This window comes from Diadema antillarum, unplaced genomic scaffold (genome assembly GCF_040938485.1).
Source record: "Diadema antillarum isolate AM-2024a unplaced genomic scaffold, OU_Dant_1.0 seq00001473_RagTag, whole genome shotgun sequence".
NCBI classification, from domain to species: Eukaryota; Metazoa; Echinodermata; class Echinoidea; order Diadematoida; family Diadematidae; genus Diadema; species Diadema antillarum.
This window is the reverse complement of record NW_027272212.1, coordinates 202,620-212,752: the sequence shown is the minus strand read 5'-3', so window position 1 is coordinate 212,752 and position 10,133 is coordinate 202,620.

Below are 10,133 nucleotides of genomic sequence, written 5' to 3'. Positions count from 1 at the left end.
TTGCAGACAGTCATCAATCGCTATTTGCAACATTATCCATCAAATTCCTTGAAACAAGATACATTAGAGGATTGCAGGAATTTTTTGTGTTTTATATATATATATATATATATATATAACTTGTTGTTGTTATTATTATTTTCCCTATGTATATATACATTAAGACCCACCCTCTCTGAGGATAGGTTACGATCCCTCGTGGTTTCTCCAATCCTGTATCGATCAAGACCCTGTCATAGGTTGCATTGTAATCGGAGATCATGATCCAGTCGTAAGTGCTATCCACCCAGTACAGATTTCTGCTCAGCCAGTCGACAGCCATACCGTCCACGGAGCTCGACGTTCCCCCGAAGATCAAACTACCCGTGACCCCAGCACTCAGCCCGCCGCGGAAGATGCCGCGATCGCTCGTCGACGACCAGAACATGCTCCGATTGCGATAGTCGCCGGCCAGCCCGATGAACCTCGTATCTGTCTTTTGGTAATAGTACAGCGTCCTAAGCTCGGACGATGCGTTGTAACTTTCCGGATCGGCTGGCAGGCTGGTGATGCGCGTGCGGTTGTGTTCATCGTTGAATTCTGTCCATACCAGACGCGGACCGTCGTTCGCAGCATCTTCTAAGTCTTGAGCTACAAGATGGGATAACATAATATTCGTAAGTTAGGCAGTACACGCAAAATATCCTTGATATCAAAGACATGCAATATTAAATTATGTCTGTAAAGTTTGGTTTTGTTGGATTAATTAATTTTTTGGCATTCACGTAAAAACAAATTCAGCACAAATTCCAAAGACAAAAACATAAGCAGCATTATTGTACAATGAAAATAAAAACATGTAAATAGATAGACATAAATTTTCAAGTATATGCAGAGATGATTGAACGCAGGACACTGCCATTGTAAGCGATAAAGCTGGAGACGGATGGGGCCTCACCAGAAGAATATTCGGCGACATAATTCCCTTGGGAAAATTGATTGCTCCATGGGGTGCAATGCAATCGTATGACTGGTGTGGGTGCAGAATGCAGTCGAATGACAAAGAAAAATATAAAATTACCCTTTTGGAGGACTATGATATACATTGTTTTGATTTAAAGAGTGGGGGATATGTTATGATAATTACTTGCCTTCTATATAGTCGCTTATTATCATGTTGTGTATTGTATATACACATGCATCTTTTGAATGTTTGAATGTTTGTTATTCATATGATTGTATCTCATTACAATGTTAATTTTCAATATATATCACGTTAATGCTATGATATGGATCTTTTAGAAAGCAGGGAGAATAATATTACTCTTAACATATCAGTAACAAATCGAAGGAATGTGTAGGCCCTACTTTTCATTTTTTTTTGAATTTTCTCTAATATTCTTTATATCGTTTTCCATAATGTGACGTAAAGAACTGTAATAGTCTTCTCATTCAGCGATGGTGGTACCAAAACTTTAAAACTTCATAACTTTTGAACGGATGGTCCTATTTTCCTCAAACTTACACCGATGTGTTGGACTAATCTTGGTGCAATCAGTCAATCCACATAGTTAACTCGTTCCATGCTGAATTCTGAAATCCCCATAGACTTAATAAACAAGCCGCCATGTTCCCGTAGTGAACGGATTAAGGTTTCATTTCCCTTTAACGGTATTAACCTGACGATAGGGCCGCGGCGCCAAGGCCAATAGTATGCATTTCCGGCACAAATGATAATAATAATAATAATATAATTAGCATTTGAAGAGTTTGTTTGCAAAAACCGATAAGTCCATTTTTGAAGATTTTGAAGTACGGTCTCTGTCATAAAGTTCAAAATAATACCTTTTAAATGATATATTGGTCACTACATATAAAGATATATTTTTGAAGTTATGGTCAAAAGAAGCAAAACTTTTCTTATTATTCTCTTTATTTTTCTTGATCTTTAATGGCAAATATCTCCACTTGGCAAATATGGACTTATCGGTTTTTGCGACCAAACTCTTCATTTTTACCGCGCTTAATACATAGTTTCTAAGCGACTTACACATATCATAATTATATCAAAACATAATCACATAATACACAAAACATAAACAAATACATATATTTTATTTATAATTTGCATTCCAAATGATAATCCACCCGAAGCGACAACGTGATGGTCTGTGTCATGGTCAAGGACACAATTAAATTCTCAGACCATTCGCCAAAGAAGGTATTGTGTCCGAACCAAGTTACAATGGCTCTTGACTTGTCCATTCATATCATGACCACCGAAAGGGAAACATGTTGTTTGATGTTTGGAGATAATGTTATTATGTCGAAATCAGTGTTGCCCCACATGGTTTATGATAGGCTGCTTACAGCATATATCTTGTAACTATGATCTCATTACGTGATGTTATTACTCTCGCTTTTGCGCGCAATGTCTCATATTATTATCAATAATATAATGTAAACCTTCCACAATTCTGAGCTCCAAGACATTTTCTCTACATAACTGCATCAAACATGAATAAAAAACCGAGAAGAAAAGGCATATAACTGCTGTCCACGTTATTTCACTATACCCACAGTGTTACATACTTTCAGCTGGCATATTATCTTTGCAAAGAGAAAAATATGAATAGTTTCTGGCTAACTCTTCCAAGAAAAGTCACTAAGAGCAAGTATACAAAACACGAAAGTACAGTCTCTTTTAGTTTTTTCTTTAAATGTGGGATCCATGTTGTAGGGATCGTACTTATTCAATTAAAGTTTGTTTGTGCGCTTCTTTTTTTTTTGCAGTCAATAATTATTCTTTATCATAACCCAATCTATGTAGAGAATCTCAAGATAGAAGTCTCAATTTCTATACGCAATCCTTGTAAGCGCTTTTGTCATCTGTATTTTGTGATTGCTCTAACTTGTGTTGCAAAGATAGAAAAAACATTTGATGTCCTGAAAATGAAATAAGAGGAAAAGCCCGTACTTTTGGCAGGAGGATAACTTACAAATTGTCAGGTGTGAACAAGAATGGAGAGCATAATAGTACATTATGAAGGAACATTAGCCGCTTGCCGAGGAGATAGGTGTACAACATGCCATCATAAAATATTAATGAGCTTTAAAAATAGTTGACTCTACTGTTTGTTCCTCTTTCCGCAATCTGTTCTTTTTCGAACGAATGACCAATAAAGAGCAACAACAAGTGTCCCTGCAGAGGTCTACACGCGTCTAACCCATCAACAACGGTAATACTCAGAAAATGTTGAATATAGTTATGAGTCTTTTCCATATAGGGCACGAACTTTCTTAAAAATTCATGATAATCCCGATTGTTCTTTAAAGTCCCTATAATGACAGACATTCTGGTATCAGTTTCACACAATTACTTTAGTGAAATTGAGAAGAAAGTCCGAAAACGGAATCAAAATACAAAACTGATTATACATGTGTTCGCGAACCTATAGGAATATACAAGATTGAAAAGGCAATGGCATGAAAACGGGCCGTTCTAACAGTGTAGTACACAGTAATTTAGTAGAAAGCCCAGCAATGCCGCTATGCTCTCTTGTGCAACGTTTTGAATAACACGTTTCGCAACCGTCCCTTTCCCCAATATCAAACCGCATTATCAATTCTTGAACTATCACTGTCAGGACTAACCCTCCATTTCCTTCTGTGTACCCCGGGCTAACCCTAAATTGTGGGAGGGCGCTCTCACCCTTTTTCTGAAAGCATGGTTCTCACTTAGTTCTCTATATTTTACCAAATATTTGCTGGAGAGAAGTCTTGGTGATTATATACAGTGAGTAGTATTGTCCGTATTTATTTGTAGAACAGTCTGATTGCAATCAAGTCAATGAAACGACATCTTGATACCCCTGAAAAGGGAAAATTTGCTCCGCCAAAGAAAGCGAGCGCCGTTGACGTAGTTGACGACACTCCGATGGTGTCGCAGCCCGCTGGGCCGGGCGATGCAGCTAGCTCGCCCCCGCCGGACTGGTTCGCTTCCTTCCTGGACAAATTCTACAAGCTGGAGGAGCGTATAGACTCGTTGATAATAAACAGGCTCGAAGAAATAGCGCTAAAAACGAATGCCAACGAGGAGAAAATCCGTGCTTGCTGTATCCAGCTGGATACAGTTGCAGAGGAAGTGAAAAAGTTGAAGAAGGAGAAGGATGACATGCTGTTGAAGATCGATGACCTGGAAAATCGTTCAAGACGGAGTAATCTGGTATTGCATGGTATCCCAGACGTTCCCAGGGAGAACTGCTATGAAACCGTGAAGTCGTTCCTCACCGATTTTGTTGGTGTGGATGAGTATGCTATCGAACGGTGTCACCGCACCCCTACAGTACGAGAGCTGAGTGGTACAGGGAATACGAAGCCAAGAATTATCCACATCGCTTTCTCGTCGTATGCGACCAAGGAGAGGGTGAGAAAAGCGTGCATATCCAAACTTAAAGCCGAGGGCTCCTTCAGAGGAAGCAAGATCTACGTGTCAGAGGACTTTTCACGACGCATTCTACAGATGCGAAAGGAAAAAATGGACCAACTAAAGCAGTTGAAAGACGCGGGAAGGAAGCCCTTCTTCTTGTACCCAGCAAAACTAGCTTACAGGAGTAAGGAAGGAAAGCTTGTCTTTGTTTAGTGAGGAAATGATCTCTGTTTAGTGAGGACATGATCTCTCATGATCAAAATAAAGAATAAGCTCTGACTTTTACGAATTTGAGACATGTATATACACTTAAAACACTTTGTGTAGGTTAGTGACTCCTTATTGATGGCTTTTTTGGTTTACAATTTTTGGTTCCAAAGTTTTCTAAGTTGTTTTTAATTGTTTTTCTCATCTTTTGATTAATGTGACATGTATTTGTAGAAAAGTAGATGGATGTTTAGTTTTAAAACCCCATACATGTACATGTATTGTAAATAAGTGTTGTAGGTTTTATTTTTCATTTTTGTATACTTGTAAAGTGTACATTAGTATGTATCTTAAGCACTGAATGGAAGGGGTCAAGGAAGTGTATAGGAAATATTTTGATATACACAGGCCAAGAAGTTATTATTATTTTTTTAAGAGTGTGTTGCCATGGCACGAGTATATTTTCCAAAATATGAATCATTATTATTTCTTTCTACTTTTGGGTCTGATTCGCTGCTTAGTTATTTAAGATACAGTGGACTCTCGTTGTGGCGAGGTCTTTTGGGCCAGGAAGGTGTGCTTGCTGTGATGAAACCTTGTGCTAGCATTCCAAAATAATGCGGTGCAATGGAGGATTGCAATTTGGGTCTACGGGGATTACCTTGTGATGAGACCTCGTTGTGCCAGTGCTCGTTATAATGGGAGTCCACTGTACATGTTAGATTGTATTGATGGGAACTGATTTGCTATATCGTGTGGTCATTGCAATTGCATTTTCACTTTTCAGATAATTCCAGGAGTAGTGTGTAATAGTTACATATATGTACTTACACTGTACTATGAGGAATAATTTTTAATTTTGTGTATGTGTAGATTGCATTCTCATAAATCCAAAGTTATTTTTTTTTAATTTACTTATACAGTATGTATTTTTAAAGTCATGTCTAGGGCGATTCTTCATCGAGATTGGGGTATTAGTATTAGTGTTATTTTTTTGATTTCTCCTTTTTTTCTTCCATGTAGTTCAAGTTTAATATATATTCATGTAGAATTGTAATTTCATTAATTATAAATGGTTATAATTTTGTTTCTTTTTTATGGTAGGGCTCTTCTGGTTTAATCTGGAGTGTAATTACTTTTGATCTATGTATGTGACAATAGTGTATTTACCTTTTGATTTTTCCAGCTGATTTGGTTTTTTGTGTTCTGTGCCAAACTTGTTCATTTTGTTACATGATTTTGCACTTGTCAAGACTGTTTTGCTTGATTTGAAGTCTTGACTACTTGTACTCTTGCTCTCTTCAGGTTTTTTGCCTTGATAATACCGTATTTGTTTTCTTTTTCTCTCTTTTTTATACATATTTTTCATTGTTACCTTTTTTGTGTTTTTTTTTTTCTGTGACAAGATGTGTTTTTATTCAACTTTTCATTGTATACTTCAGATTATTACAATCTGGTTAGTTTTATGTATATGTGTGACATTCAACCAATGCACTTTATGTTTTTTCCGTGATCCGGGGTGGTACTTCTGTGTGTTTTTGTTTAAAGAACAATGGTAGTGAAATTAGGTACTTTCAACTGTAGGGGTCTACAAGACTTTGTAAAAAGAAGAAAGATTTTTCATTATTTGCGAAATACTGAATCTGATATAATATTACTGCAAGAAACTCATTCTGCCAAAAATGATGAGAAGTGTTGGAAATCCCAATGGGGTGAACAATGTTGGTTTGCAAGTTTTTCTTCGAATAGTCGGGGTGTAGCAATACTAGTAAGAAACTCAGTTTTTAAAGAAAATGCAGCATTTTATGACGATAATGGTAGATTTTTAATTTTAAATGCTGTTCTTATGATATATCTGTGACATAAGTAAATATCTATGCCCCAAACAAAGATGACCCAGATTTTTTATTAGAAGTTTTTGCAGAAATTGATAAATTTGATAATTCTGTTTTAATTTTAGGTGGAGATTTTAATGCGGTAGTAAGCCATTTAGACTATAAGGGTACTCGTCAGCAACATTCCAACGTTAGGGTTAGTAATATATTTTCTGATATTATTGAAGAATATAATTTAATTGATGTTTGGAGACATTTTCACCCAACACTAAGACAGTATACTAGGCACCAAAAGACATCTCAGGTGTTATCTAGATTGGACTATATTTTGGTATCAAGCAATTTCATTGGAAACTATATTAAATCTAAAATTTCTCCAGGAATTCAGTCTGACCATTCAGTAGTCTCAATTCATTTTAATGATAATCTTCCTTCGAGGGGTAGAGGTTATTGGAAGCTTAATATTCATCATTTACACCATGATGCAGATTTTATTAAATTGATTAAAGAAAAAATAATTGAATTTAAACAAATTCATGAAGAGTCTGATTGTAACCCTAATACTCAATGGGATGCCCTGAAGTGTGTTATAACTGGAACTAGTATTGAGTATTTTGCTAGGAAAAAAAGGAATAAAGAAAAGGAACATCTTATAAATGAAATTCATAAAATTAACTCGCAGTTAGGTGAGAATGTCTCCCAAAATAAACATTTGTTATTAGATTTAGAAAAATTAGAAGATAATTTAAATAAAATTTATGATTTTGAAACTAAAGGTTTGATTATAAGATCTCCGGTAAGGTGGTTAGAAGAAGGAGAAAAAATTCAAAGTATTTGTGTAATTTAGAAAACAGATCTTGGCGAAAGAAAACAATTAGTAGAATGAAGGATGAAAAAGAAAACTTGATTTCTGACCCTGATAAGATTTTGCAAGAAATACATGCTTTTTATAATAAACTGTATTCCAACCCTGAGCATCAAGATATGACTGATGAAAATGTACGTCAGGATTTGTTCAATGATTTGAATATTCCAAAATTGACTGATGATGAAAAACAAATTTTGGAAAATCCTTTATCTAAACAAGAAATATTTGATGTTATCAAATCGATGAAAATGAATAAAACTCCTGGATTTGATGGACTTCCTATTGAATTTTACATAGTATTTTGGCCTGACATAAGTGACATGTTGATGAACTCTTATAATTTTTCTTTACAAAATGGAATGATGTCTGTATCACAGAGAAATGGTGTTATTTCTCTTCTTCCTAAAAAAGATAAGGACCAATTGTTGATAAAAAATTATCGTCCTATTACACTATTGACGGTTGATTATAGAATATTAGCAAAATGTCTCGCATAAAATCTTTATGCACTCTCTCATACATTCAGATCAGTCTGGTTTTTTAAAAGGCAGAAATATAAGTCATAATCGATTAATTTTTGATATTATTGAGTATACTCAGGTTAATGAAGTTCCTGGAGCTATAATATTACTTGATATTGAAAAGGCATTTGATAGTGTTAATCATAACTTCCTTTTTCATACATTAAAACAGTTTAATTTTGGAGATAAATTTATTGAGTGGTAAAGACATTATATTCTGAACGGAAGTCTTACGTTCTAAACAATGGTTTTTTTAACCAATTGTATATCCATGCAAAGAGGTATTTTTCAGGGCTGCCCAATATCTCCATATTTATTTTTGTTATTGAGGTCATGGCCTTATTAATAAGACAGAATGAGCAGTTGAATGGGATAAAGATAAATAATCATGAAGTGAAGATATCTTTATTTGCTGACGATTCTGTATGTTTTATAGATGGAACTAGAAATTCTTTTGGTGTATTGTTTGATATTTTGAATAGGTTTGGTAGATATTCTGGATGTAAGATTAATTTAACCAAAACAGAGGCACTTTGGATTGGGTCAAAGAGGGGATGTAAAGATTTTCCTTTGAGAAATCAAGAAATCACATGGAAAACCTCTGACTTTAAATCCTTGGGGGTTAATTTTTCTTTGGATTTGGGTTTGATATTTGATCTTTATTATAAAGAGAAGTTAAAAAGAATGGCACAGACTATAAAGTGCTGGCGGATGAGGAATCTCTCCTTAATTGGTAAAGTATGCGTAATAAAGTCCCTTGTTTTGCCACAGTTAATTTATCTTTTTTCTGTGCTTAGTATAAAAATCCCTCAGACATTTTTTAATGATTTGAATAGTCTCTTTTTTAAGTTTATTTGGAATGGTGGTAGGGATAGAGTTCAAAGAAAATGTTTGTAATGACTATATTCAATGTGGTCTTAAAATGATTGATCCATGGGCTTTTGCACTTGCTCACAAAATGACATGGGTTCAATATTTGTTAGATGAAAATTATGAGTCTGTCTGGAAATCTATTGAATTATTGGCCCTAGAGAAATTTCATAGAGACCCCAAGATTCTTTGGACAGCATATGCCCCAGAAACAATTTTGTGATCTTTGCAAAATTCACAAATGGCTGAGTCATTACGTATTTGGTATATTTATAGAGAATATGCCACTTAAGAATCCTATAATTCTAAATTTTCTGAGATTGGGTCTTGTCAAGTGCTGTGGTTTAATAGATTGATTCGTTCAAAATCAAAAAAGTATTTTTATTATGAAACTTGGTACGAAAAAAATGTTTTGGGAATTTCCGACTTGTTGAACCCACCCCTCCCTGGTCATAAATTATTTGAAGAATTGATTTTAGATTTTGATATTCCCCATACAGACAGAAAAAAATTCAATTTCTTATTAAGGAATATTCCTAATGGATGGTTGGACGATACTGCATTGAATAATTTAGATATTTGTGATTCTTTGGTTATTATTTTGAATGCCCAGAAAAAAGTACCCAAACATGCTTACAAAATATTAAATGTGCTACATGTCCCTGAGAAAAGATATGAATATTCGAAAAGTCAAATAACAGTCCCTGATGATATAATTTTGGATAATGTACACGATTAATTTTACTTGCACTATTGATACTAGGTTACGCTCTTTTTATTTTAAAGTTTTTTACAAATTCATAACTTTGAATGCTTTTTTTGTATAAAATTAAAAGGAAAGATTCACCAAACTGTACATTTTGTGGGAAAATGGAAGAGACTATGGTTCATTTGTTTTGTGATTGTGAGAAGGTTGTACCAATTTGGAGATATGTAGTAAACATTATAGAAATCCACATTAATAATTTTAAGCTCTCCAATTTTGAAAATTATTTGGTTTATTATCAGATCAGTTTTTAACATACCTTGTATTAGTTGTAAAATATTGCCTTTATATTTGTAAATTTAGGAATGAAGTACCAGCTGTTGATTTTTTTAAGAGTTTCATTAAGAAGCAAAAAGAAACAGAATATTATTTAGCTAAGAAAAGAAATAAGCTTACTTTACATTTTAAAAAATGGAGATTTGATTTATGATATGTTTAAATGTTACTTTAAAATTGTTTAATACCCCTTGGATTAAGTTTATTTCATACTGTGTATTGGTATGCTGAATACTTGTCATTGCATGTATTTTGCTCATTGGAATCACCATGATCTGTCGCTGATACAAAGTACAACCATGTGTAGTACTACATTGTAGTTAGTGAATATGCCGGCCCTCTGTCTGGCCTTAATGTTTTCTTCAGCTTTGTTGGCGCGCCT